Source organism: Cnephaeus nilssonii (assembly GCF_951640355.1).
Source record: "Cnephaeus nilssonii genome assembly, chromosome: 12".
Taxonomy (NCBI): Eukaryota; Metazoa; Chordata; class Mammalia; order Chiroptera; family Vespertilionidae; genus Cnephaeus; species Cnephaeus nilssonii.
Window position 1 is genome coordinate 77817522 of NC_137083.1, and position 12703 is coordinate 77830224.

A 12703-nucleotide genomic window follows, 5' to 3' on the forward strand; every position below is an offset into this window, starting at 1 on the left:
CTGCTGCCTCCTGCACACCCCCCACTAGGGGTCAAGCCTGCAACCCAGGCATGTGCCCTGACTGAGAATTGTACCAGCAATCTCCAGGTTCATAGGTCAGTGCTCAACCGCTGAGCCACACTGGCCAGGCTGTGCAGAAGCCTTTTAGTTTGATGTAGTCCTATTCATGTTTTTTTGCTTTTACTTCCCTTACCTTTGGGGTGAAGTTCACAAAAACCTTGCTGAGACCAAGGTCCCTAAGTTTTGAACTTACATTTTCTATTTTATTGTTTTAGGTCTTAATATTTGTCTTTAATCCATTTTGAGTTAACTTTATTTTTAAGTATATTTTTTATTGATTTCAGAGAGGAAGGGAAAGGGCGAGAGAGATAGAAACATCAATGATGAGAGAGAATCATTGATCGGCTGCCTCCTGCATGCCCCCTACTGGGGATCAAGCCCGCAACCCGGGCATGTCCCCTTAACTGGAATTGAACCCTGGACCCTTCAGTCCACAGGCTGACGCTCTAGCCACTGAACCAAACCAGCTAGGGCTGAGTTAACTTTTATGTGCAGTGTCAGATAGCAGTATAGTTTCATTCTTTTGCATATGGTTTTCCAATTTTCCAAATACTTTGTATTTTTGAACAGACTTTTCTTTCTCCACTGTATATTTTCAGTTCCTTTGTCAAAAATTAGTTGCTCATATATGTGTGGGTTTATTTCTGGGCTCTCAATTTTGTTCCACTGGTTTATGTGTGTGTTTTTCTGACAATGCATACTGTCTTGATTATTTTAGCTTTGTAGTATAACATGAAGTCAAGGAGTGTGATACCTCCAGTTTTGTTCTTTTTTCTCAGAATTGCTTTTTCTATTCAGGATATTTTGTGGATCCATATAAATTTGATGTTTTTATTTATTCTAGTTCTTTGAAAAGTGCCATAGGGACTTTTATGGGGTTTGCATTAAGTCTATATATAGCTTGAGGTAATGTGGCCATTTTAACTATCAAATTTCCTAATAGTGCATTTCTCAGACTGTATCCCTATCTTTAAGTGACTGCATGACTGTATATACAGTCTTTTCATAATTGTTAACCTGTATCTCCTTGGGAAACAACTTTATTAACTAGAATACGGTGCACATGCACAGTTATATTTGCCTTTAGTCTAATAGACTCCAAATTTCCAACATTAAGTCAGCACCTTTTCTCACTATTCCATTCAGCGAGATTATTTCATACATTTGTAATACAATTAGGTTTTTTTTCTCATTTTGCATTTCACTCTGGGGTCTCTTGAACTCTTAAATACTTATTTTTTAATTTGCACGCATAAAGGTTCACTCTTTGTTAGGTAAAGCTTTATGGGTTTGACAAAAACAGTGTTGTGTATTTACATCTTTAATATCATACTGAATAGTTTTACTACCCTAATAAAATCTGTGCTTTACCTATTCAACCTCAACTTCCCCATCCTTTGAGCCCCTTACAACGACTGATCTCTTTATCATCTCTGTCGTTTCACGTTTTTCAGGATATGAACATATATATATATATATATATATATATATATATATATATATATATATATATATATATACCTAATATGCAAACTGTCCCCTCGGGAGTTCGACTGGGAGACCAGGAGTTCAATCACTCGCTATGATGTTCTCTGACCACCAGAGGGTGGTGCGGAACAAAGGAAGGCCCCAGCCGGCAGCCAGGGAAGGGGGACCCCAGCCTGCAGTCTGAAGGAAGGCCCCAGCTGGCAGCCAGAAGGCCCCAATGAGCCCTGATTGCCAGCCAGGCCTAGGGACCCTACTCCAGCCAGGCCTAGGGACCCTACTCATGCACGAATTTTGTGCACTGGACCTCTAGTGTCATATAATTGGAAGCTGACTTCTTAGGTAAAATGCATTTAAGATCCTTCCATATCTTGTGTAACTTCTCCCTCCCTCCTCCCTCTTTTTCTCTCTCCTCCCTCTCTTCTTCCTTCCCTCACTCTTACCTCCTTCCCCTACTCTTCTTTTTTTTTCTTTTTTTTTTGGCAAAGTAATATTTAATTGTATGGTTGTATCACAGTTTGCTCATCCATTCACCCTTTTTTTGTTAATCCTCATCCAAGGATATCCTATATAATAAAAGCCTAATATGCAAATTGACCGAATGGCGGAATGACCGGTTGCTATGATGCGCACTGACCACCAGGGGGCTGACACTCAATGCAGGAGCTGCCCATAGCCCATAGGCCCCAACTGGTGGGGAGCGGGGCTGGCGAGCAGGCGGCACCAGACCAACCAAGGCGGGTGTGAGCAGGGGACCTGATCGCCCTGCTGGTGGGCCCTGATCACCAGCCAGGCTTAGGGACCCTACCCATGCACGAATTCGTGCACCGGGCCTCTCTCTATATATATTTTTTCCCATTTATTTTTAGAGAGAGTGGGGGGTGGGGGAGAGAAACATCAGTGTGTTAGAGACACATGGATTGGTTGCCTCCAGCAAGTGCCCTGAGCAGGCCGAGGATACAACCCAGGTACGTGCCCTTGACCAGGAATCATACCCATGACCCTCAGTCTGAGGGCCAACACTCTAACCACTGAGCAAAAGCATGTAGGGCCATCCATTCACCTTTTGAGGAACATCTTGATTGCTCCCCAAGTCTTGGCAATTATGAGTAAAGCTGCTATAAATATTTGTGTGTAGGTTTTTGTGTGAGTTTTGGTAGTTTCAAGGAATTGGTTCATTTCATCTTAAGTTGTATTTGTAGGCATAGAACTGTTTATGTAACCAGACACTCAGTGGGTCCGTGCTGCCTGTCACTACTTGAGCCAATTGAGCAGAGACGGTGTTGTATCATATATGAGAATTTATTCCAATACAGCTGGCAGTATGGGAGAGCAGCTGGTCATCCATGAAAATCTGCTCTGCACCTCCCATAAGCCAGCTGCTTGTATAGGTAGGACAAGGATTACATGGGGAAGTAGGGATTACAGGCATGGGGAAGTAAGAGGCTGGGGTGGGACTCGATTGTTTGGGCAACTAGGTTGTTAATCTTTCCATGATGACAGGCAGTTCTTGAATGAGAATGGTTCCAAGGTTGACTCGCAGGTCCTGGGGGCGTACAACTCCCAGCCAGGTAAAAAAGTTCTTAACCATCATCACAAGGCAATCATGGTTAACAGAGCATGATTAACATCCTATATAATAAAAGGTTAATATGCAAATAGACTGAACGGCGGAACAATCGAACAACCAGTTGCTATGATGTGTGCTGACCACCAGGGGGGCATGTGCGGAACATGGTGGGTGTTGGCCGCAGTGGGATGGTGGAGCAGGTGAGTGGGGGCACCAGACCAAGGCGGGGAGCCGGTCACTGTCATTGGGGCGAGCCTCTAGTGGTTATTGAAAATTCTTTGCTCCCGTGCGCTGCATTCCCGCCTGGCGCTTGCACCTGCTGCTGGTGCCAGCCCCGCTCGCACCCGCAGCCAGTGCCGGAGCTTCTGCTCACACCCACTGCCGGTGCCCAGCGCTGGTCCCAATCACTCGGCGCCATCAACAGGTGCAAGTGGCAGCTGCCAGCCCTGATCACTCTGAGGACTTCTCCACCTCCTCCTGCTCCTGAGGGGCAATCAGGGCAGTAGCTGCTGCTTGTACCTGCTGCTGGCGCCAGCCCCAATCGCTTCGTGCTGTCAATGGGTGCAAGTGGAGCTGGTGCCGTCAGCACGTGGGAGCGGCAGCAGTGGGAACGGGGCTGCCAGCAGACAGGACTTGGGGGAAGGGGGGTTGGAGTAGAGAGGGAGACGGGGGGGGGGAGGGGGAGCACAGAGGATGGGCCAAGACCCGCCCCTGTGCCTACCACAGCCTCTCGGCGCACAGTTCCTTTCACAAATTCGTGCACTGGGCTCCTAGTTTCTAATAACCATAGCTAGTCCCCAATATACTATTTTTGCCACTAACATTTCTAGTAATTTCTTTATTATACTTTTAACCCATGTGAACATTAGTGATGTTCCATCCTTCATTTCTGATGTTGGTAATTTGTGTCTTCTCCCCCTTCTGGGGAAGGGGTGGTGATGAGTTGGTAGCCTTGTTGTAGGTGGCAGGAACCAGCACCAGGTGTCTGATCAGTGGGGTCAAACCAAACCTGGGTTTAGCAACCTCAGTACTTGGGTTCTGGCTAAAAAAGAATTCAGAGTCCAGACCCAAACTGTAAGAGAACATTTATTGGGTAAATTACTGAGGTAGAAAAAGTAATTCCTAGAAGAAAATGGGCTGAGGAAACAAGTTGTAGAGGGAAAGGAAGGGCCGTTGGAGCTTGGGAGTGAGGAAGCTAATGGTAATGTGCCTGGGGCCTGGAGGGGCAGGCCAGGAAAGGGAAAGGCAGGGACGTGCTCCCTGGAGGGAGAGCACACTGAGTCCTCTGTCCTAAGGATTTAAAGGGCAGAGATTTTAGGGGCGGTCCCAGGGAAAGATCTTAATAGAATATTCAGCAGTTTTCCAAGGTGTATCCTGTCAGGGTTGTGGTCTCCACTGATTGACTAACCCTTATTCAATGCAGCTGGTCCTGATGTCATCCATAGCTGGTTTTGTTGTTTGTCTGGGCTTGGAGCAGAAATACAACTGAGACATAGAGGGAGGAAAGGTCACAGGGTCCAGACTGCATGACCAGCATTGTAGTGTGGGAGGAAAAGTCACCCTGGGTGAGGTCCCACCCTACAATTGATTGTCCATTTCGAGGCACCTGGGGCTTTCCATCCTGGTGACCTTTGACACCTGACCCTTCATTCTTGCTCTACTAAGGTCTGTCTAACTGTGTACAACAGCCTGCCTAGAGATCTGTCAATTTTATTGATCTTTTTAAAGAACCAGCTTTTGGTTTCATTGACTTTTCTCTTTTTTTAATATTTTTTTCTGTTTTGAATTTTATAGGCTTCTGTTTATTTTCTTCTGGTAGCCTTAGGCTTAAATTGGTCTTCTATCTCTGGTTTCCTAAGGTTATTGATTTCAGATCTTTCTTATTTTCTAATATGAGCATTTAATGCTATAAATTTTCCTCAAGTTCTCCTTTTGCTGCATCCCACAAATTTTGATGTTAAAGTTTCAGTTAAAAAAATTTTGTTTTCAGTTCAAAATATTTTTAAATTTCTCTTGAGATTTTAATTTCCAGATATCTGAGGGGTTTTTTGTTATTGACTTCTAGTTTAATTTCATTGTGTCTAAGAACATACTTTGTGTGATTTCTAATCTTTTATGCCTGTTAAAGTATGTTTTATGGCCCAAAATGTGGTCTACAGTGGTGAGTGTGGGCTAGAGAAGAATATGTATTTTACTGTTGTTCTGGGTAAAGCAAGAGGGAGTGTAAGAGTTCTGTAATCTTCTAATTAAGTCTCAGCCTGTGTCCTTCACAAGGGTTCTCCCAAGGTGTAGCTTTTCCTCCTTGCAACCTACTCCCTTTCCTAGCTGCAGAGTTCCCAATCTTCCTATAAGCCAGGGGTGGGAAACCTTTTTTCTGCCAAGGGCTATTTGGTTATTTATAACATCATCCACTTAATATAAATTTATATTGCTATGAAAAAAGCTCCTAGATTTATTGAATTTCGAGTCCTGCCTGCAGTTGCATTGGCAGGGCCAGACCAACCATTTTTATGGAGAAGGCTCTGGGCTTGTTTCATAGTGGTTACTCTTTCCCTCTCCTGCCAGATTCACCAGAGGATCTTTCTGGGATCTTCACCTTCACCTTGAGGACCTGGTGGGGTTCCTGGAGGTAAAGCCCACAGAAGTGTGCCAGCCCCCCAGGACTGCATTCCTGGAGTTTCTAACTCTCATGCCAGTTCACACCCAGCTCCAGCACAAGTTTATAGCTCCAGCAGCTTTTGCTCCAGGTAAGCAGATCTCAGCTGTATCTCTCCAGGTTTCAGTGGCAGTTTGCCCTGTAACTTCAGTTCTCTGATGGGTCCAAAAGTGTTATTAATTTTTAATTTGTCCAGCTTCTCTTGTTCTATGCGAGTGGGCTTCTAAGCAAAAGTTACCCCCCTTTTTTTAATTAAAGAAATTTTTAATGTATTTTTAAATTATAGTTGTCTAGAGGCCTGATGCACGAAGATTCATGCAAGAATAGGCCTTCTTTTCCCTGGCTGCTGGCACCCAGGACCCAGGACTTCACTCTGGTTGCTGCCTTCCACCTTCGCTCCGGCCCAAAGCCACCTTCTGCCTTCGTGCACTGCCCAGAGGCCTGGAGCAGCCAGGGCGGGGTGGAACGCCTGCATCGTCGCCATGGCAACGATGCAAGCGTCCCAGCCACACCATTGTCACATCAATTTGCATATGGGCGCCACCATATTTGTCATGAAGTGATGGTCAATTTGCATATTCCATCTTTATTAGATAGGATATACATTATGATATTCATTCTAGGTATCTTACCTGATAATAGACAAACATGTAAAATGACCGTACCTCTGCTACGCCCACAGCCAATCAGAGTGAGTATGCAAATTAGAAGGCCAAAGATGGTGGCTGCCCAGCTGCTCCAGGTGCAGAGTGGCCAGGTGGGGCAGGACGCCTGCTATGAGAGGGAGGGCTGGGGATGAAGGGATCTACTGGAGCGGAGTGCCTCAGCGAAGACAAGACTGCAGACTCCGGAGTCTGCAAGAAGACGAAGATGGCAGACTCAGGCCAGAGTCTGCAGCGAAGCAGCGAAGATGAACCAGCCAGAGTCTGCAGCAAAGACGAAGAAGGCAGACTCTGGCCGGAGCGAAGGCCTGGATCCCGGGTGCCAGAGGAAAACCGGTGCTGGAAGCCAAGGGAAGGAAGGACTATTGCACGAATCTCTTCGTGCAATGGGCCTCTATTACTAGTATAATATAGTGCGTGCAATGGGCCTCTATTACTAGTATAATATAGTGATTAGATGTTTATATACCTTATGAAGTGTGGACCAAAAAAAGGGGGTTCTATGGAAAGTAACCACACAGGGTTATCTGGTCATAAATTCCTAACTGGACAGGTCATGGTGGGGGTAATCATGTCCCAGGAATATAATGACTTTAGTAAGGGATTTATCTTTGCTGTAAGTAAGCCCAACCATTGTTTTTGTATATAGGTTCACAAACCTCTGATACGCCTCTTTTTAGACCCATCCTTCTTCTCCTCCTTTTTTTTTTTTATAGACCCATCCTTCTAATGCATGAGCCACCCTTTCACACTAAGACTTAACCACTCCCGAGAGAGAGCAAATAATCTTAACTATCCTATAGTCCAATCCCTGTATGCTTGCTTTCTCACACCTTCACATAATGTTCCCTGTTCCCTCCTTAATTTCAGATGCATAAAAGAAACTGCAGCCCTAGCCAGTTTGGCTCAGTGAATAGAGCGTCGTCCTGTGGACTGAAGGGTCCCGGGTTTGATTCCAGTCCAGGGCACATGCCTGGGTTGTAGGTTCAATCCCCAGTAGGGGGCGTGCAGGCGGCAGCCAATCAATGATTCCCTCTCATCATTGATGTTTCTGTCTCTCTCTTCCTCTCCCTTCCTCTCTGAAATCAATAAAAAATATATTTTTTAAAATGGGTTTGTAGCTTCTTTTATGCATTTGGAATTAAGGAGGGGACATCAGGAAGATTATATGAAGGGAGAAGAAAGAAAGGCAGGGATTGGATTATAGGAAAGTTATGATTGAGTTCTCTTGAGGGTGATCACCCTCTTTAGATGTACTTTGGGTTTAATCCCCTTTTTGTGGGCAGAATGAGAACAAGAGATAATAGCTTTCATAATTTTGGGGTTCCTAAGTGTTTTGATACTATTTATTTTATGGAGGCTGGCTGATCAATAGAGCTTTTGGAATTTAAATTTCTTTTTTTTTTTAAATTAAATCTCTATTGTTGAAAGTATTACATATGTCTCCCTTTTTCCCCCATTGACCCCTTCTAGCCCACCCCCACCGCCTGCTGTGTCCATGGGTTATGCATATATACATACAAATTCTTTGATCTCTTCCCTCCCACCTACCTTCCCTCCTCCCCCTTCCCTCTGAGGTCCCAGAGTCTGTTATATGCTTCTATGTCTCTGGATCTATTTTGTTCATCAGTTTATTTTGTTCATTAGTTTCCACATGTGAGTGAGATCATGATACCTGTCTTTCTCTCACTGGCTTATTTTGCTTAGCACAATACTCTCCGGGTCCCTCCATGCTGTCTCAAAGGGTAAGAGATCCTTTTTTTACTGCTGCAGAGTATTCCATGGTATAAATGTACCACAGCTTTTTCATCCACTCGTCTTCTGATGGGCACTTGGGCTGTTTCCAGATCTTTGCTATTATAAATTGTACTGCTATGAACATAGGGGTGCATACATTCTTTCTGATTGGTGCTTCGGTTTTCTTTAGGATATGTTCCTAGAAGTGGGATCACTGGGTCAAATGATTTCTTTAGGTGAGGGACATGCCCTGTTACTTCCACTGCTCTTATGTTTTCTCTCTTTTTCCTCATTTATCTGGTTGTCTTCTGATTACATTTGATTTTATGACCCCTCTGTTGACATAATATGAGCTGTTGTGTTTAGATAAATGCAGGTGCAGTCAGGGCATTTCCTTGAGTGACATGGGGTCAGAAATGAGTTATTAAAATATGACATACTAATAAAGCAGATTAAATGTTTATAGTAGAATGTATGGTTAGGAAGATCTGCAATGTAAGGATTCCATGAAGTAAGTGTTTATGTCCTCTCCTTATTGTCCTCTACTTGTCTTAACCAGGGAGAGCTTCTCCTTTCTGCTTGGGCATTTGATCAGACAGGGCATTAAAGAGTAATGGTTGGCCTCTACCAGCCCATATTCACTGACCAAATAGGTATCCCAAGTTTGGTTATTTTAGGTGCTTTGTCATGTTGTCTGTCCTTTTAGTTTGTTTTTTAGCATTTCATTAATTTTGCTTCTTTCTCCCATCAATATCAGCATGCAGTTTTCCTTTGCATTTGAGTTATAAAATAGAGACACTACATAGGTTTATGTTCTCCTTAGATTTTCTTAGAGGCGATTCATAAATATCAGAGGATGTCAAAGGGTTAATTATTTCTGGAGAGCATATAATGTCTGGAATTTGCTCTGAACCTTTTCTAATTCAATCATCTCTTATTTGTAATTATGAAACATGTTGGTGGCAATGTTTTCTTCTAGTCTTACAGGGTAGATAACAAATGAGAAAAAATAATGTGTGCTTTTGTGTTGTCATCACCTGGTAATTTCACAGGGGTATTTAGGAAGGGCACTGTTGTAAATCAGTATTTGTACTCACATGACTGTAGCTGAATTAAAATCCAAATGTGTCTCTTTTATGGAAAAACCTAACAAATGTATTCTGTTTGACAATTTGGAATAGAGAGTATCCTGACAAGAAAATAGCTGGAAACTACTCAAAGGTAAAAATGTAACATTTAAAGGTAGACATTTTAAACTTCATTAAATATTATAAAAATTATTTTGTACTAAAGGAAAATGAAAGCTGTCTTGTTTAGAATGTTGCATTAGTCTTGTAGTAAAAAAAAGATGAACAGTGAAAGGCACACGAATTTCAAACTAGTTAGTGGTTCATAGAAGAAAAACAGTTTTTCAGATTATGCTTTTAGAATGTTCATTGTTCAGATTTTATTAAATTTTTGACAAATTTAATGGGATTAAAATATTTCCTTTTAGCTAAAAATCCCCATTTGCTTCTGAGATTCAAACCTTAACATTTAATCCTCTCCAATCTGTTCTTATATTTTTTAAGTTAGGAAGTTTTTTCCTAAGAATTTTTTTGCCTTGATTATTAAAGACATAAATATGTTCTTTGTAGAAAATGTTTTAAATAAAGCAAAGTAACTAGAAAAGTACCCATAATGCCACTAACCTGAGTTCATCAAATTTATTTTCCAGTAAGTGCCGATAGTGGTATAACGTTTTATAGCTAATATAGAGAGATTAAAAATAAATAGTAGAATTTACAGCAAAACATTAATAGTGGTGAGATTTCAGGTGGTTTTTAATTTTTTTAACTTTTTGCTTATCTGTAATTTCTGATTTTTTATTTTATTTATTTATTTTTTTTAAGTGTGATAGAGCCTAAAATACAAATCCCCAGTACCTTTCATGTGTTCGGCAATATAAGCTTCTACTGTGGTAGATATTAGCCTCTCCTTTAGGATTATTTCATCATTTTTCAGAAGAAAAATGTTGGATTCTTCAGTATATTTAATAGACTATGACTAGAAGATTAATGGAATGATTTAAAGCAGTGGTCACCAACCTTTTGGACCTCACAGACCACCAGTGGTCTGCAGACCACCTGTTGGCGACCTCTGATTTAAAGTATCATGTATAGAGTGACATTGCATAACAGGAATTGTCTCAGTGGACATGACATAATTTAACTACTTTATGGAGCATAATTTAGTAGCGGGTGTATGCTGCATTCTTTGTTAAGAGAAGCTAACTGTGAAAGCATCTCGAAATGGGTCTTAGCTCAGACTATTGTGCTGTTGAGAAATACCCCTCACTCTAATCTGATAATGATGCAGGGATTTAAATTGATTGAGATCTCATGACACTTTAGACTTCTGTGATCTAGTGTGCCACAGCACATTTTTTATATAACAACAGTAGATGCTAACACTAGCAATGCTAAGCTTGGTTTTCAGGTGTGCCTGCACTATAGGCAAATTGTTCTTAGCAAATCTCTAGTTCCTGTATCTGGAAAAGATATATCACTAGTTGTACCTCTCTACAGTCTGAGTGTTGGCAGCTCATTTTCCAACCACAACACTCAGTCTTTCCAGATCACTCTCTTAGGTAACATAATTTCAGCAATTATTCAGCCACATCAGGACCTCTAATCCATTAGCCCATCCGTAGTTTTCATCCTGCTCCATTCTTCCACCTTTTTACATTTCTCTTTGCCTGGCTTTGACCTGTGGTCTGTCATTCTAATCACATTGCACATACCTCTCCTCGTTCTTCTGTATTCCCCTGGCAAACCCTGATTCTCAATTTACAGGTGTCCCTGAGCAGCTACCAGACCATGACTAAAGAAAACCATAAAACCATACTGCCTTGTTTCCCTGAAAGTTCATGTACACAACTGGTTTTCCTTTTATTATTCATTTACCTTTTGAGAAATATATTACAGTGATATTTAACTGCTGAAGTTTTGGCTTAATTAACTATTCAAGTTTATTATTGAAAGAATTTGTTCTCTAGTTTTGGTATTAACTAACTGTAGAGAGCGCCTGGGAAGGCACATGGGCATTTCTTTAAATTGTCAGCTGAATCCAGGGCGTCGGCAAAGCCACGCCCTGGAAAAACACGCTTTGCCAAAAGGCAGAAGTGTTCTCAGCTTGACCTTCAGCCCAAGTGCCAGGGGGTGGGTTTTATTATGTAAACCCAGCCAAGCATCAGGAATGAATACGACCCGGGCCCACCCTAGAATGATCTCCTTTGTCTTTACTTTTAGTAAAACTTCCTGGTATTTGGGGTCTAAAATAAACACGCTGGATCCGCTCTAGGTCACTGTCACTCCATCAGAAGAGGGCAGCGGTCCCAGCTTTTTCCTTCTATCTCTGTGTCTGTCTTTTTCTTTCATTTTCTCAATCCCCAGCCGTCCCTACTTAGGAACTGGGCCGCTCTCTAGCCGTGCTGGACGCGGAAAAGAGAGAAATATTTACATCTGGCGCCCCGGAACAGGGACTGAGTACAGGGGTACTCACAAAAGTAAGTCAGGCAAGGGGATCGCTCCAAGAAGTGCGCCGCGCAACAGATTTAAAGAAGTAAGGTAAGGAGCGATTGTTGTAAGTTGTATTAGCTGGGTGTAAAACATGGGTAATTCAGGGTCTCAGGAAAGAGATTTCTACTCTCAGATGCTTAAAACTATGCTCTCTGTTAAGCGTAGTCAGATTCTTGATTTCTTAAGTTTTATTGATGAAACGTGGGAAAAGGTCGGAAAGCAGTTGCATGACCGATACACAGCAGACGGTCCAGAGAAGATTTCTATTCCTACATTCTTCATGATTGCCTTGACCCAGCACAGGAGAGTTTAAGAATGTCCAAGCAGGGCATAGCCATGGCTTTACAGCGTACAGTGGAGGGGTGCAAATCTCTAAAAATACCACTTCCCCTCTCTGTGCCTCCTCCGCCTTGGCTGGTTGCTCCTGCGACCGCAGTCAAGAGCCCACCTGATAAAGATTTACCTCGTATTATAAGCAGGAGCTAGAGTTTGAGACAGAGCGGGACAAGCGTCACTGTGAGCAGGATAAGAAAGGTTTTGCTTGCAGTGGCCGAAAGTGAAAGCGACTTCATATTTCATTTTGTTGGAGGCTCTAACTACTTGTACTAGGCTGAACCAAGTAGAAAGGATTAAAGGAATTTCTCAGCAACTGCTAATAATTCTTTATCTTAAAAAATCTTTTTCTTTCCCTAAAAAAAATAAATAAAATAAAATAAAAATAAAATAGTAGACGCCAGACCATTACTGAATTTCCCCCCAAAGCAAGAAGGAAGTGGGGGAAGGGAGACATGTGGTGATCCAATATGGAAGCCCCTCCCCGAGAAAGCCATTTTAAAAGGTCTCATATTCGTCATGCTTTTTTTTCGGCTAGTGACTTAACCCTTTGCACTCGCTTGCTTTTTTCTCGATTCCTTTATTCTAATGCTAACCGAGTCACACTAGACATCCGAGTGCAAATTAAAAAGTTTTACAA

At 42.4% G+C, this 12703-nt stretch overlaps 1 protein-coding gene across 3 annotated transcripts in view; it reads left to right on the forward strand.

Moving 5' to 3' along the window:
* GALNT11 (polypeptide N-acetylgalactosaminyltransferase 11) overlaps nt 1-12703 on the forward strand; it is a 74341-nt gene that overhangs the window by 14505 nt on the left and 47133 nt on the right. For all 3 annotated transcript variants that reach the window (XM_079786351.1, XM_079786349.1, XM_079786350.1), the window contains one exon: nt 5681-5862. The gene's annotated coding sequence lies outside the window, so the exon portion shown is untranslated. The remainder of the gene's footprint in view (nt 1-5680; nt 5863-12703) is intronic.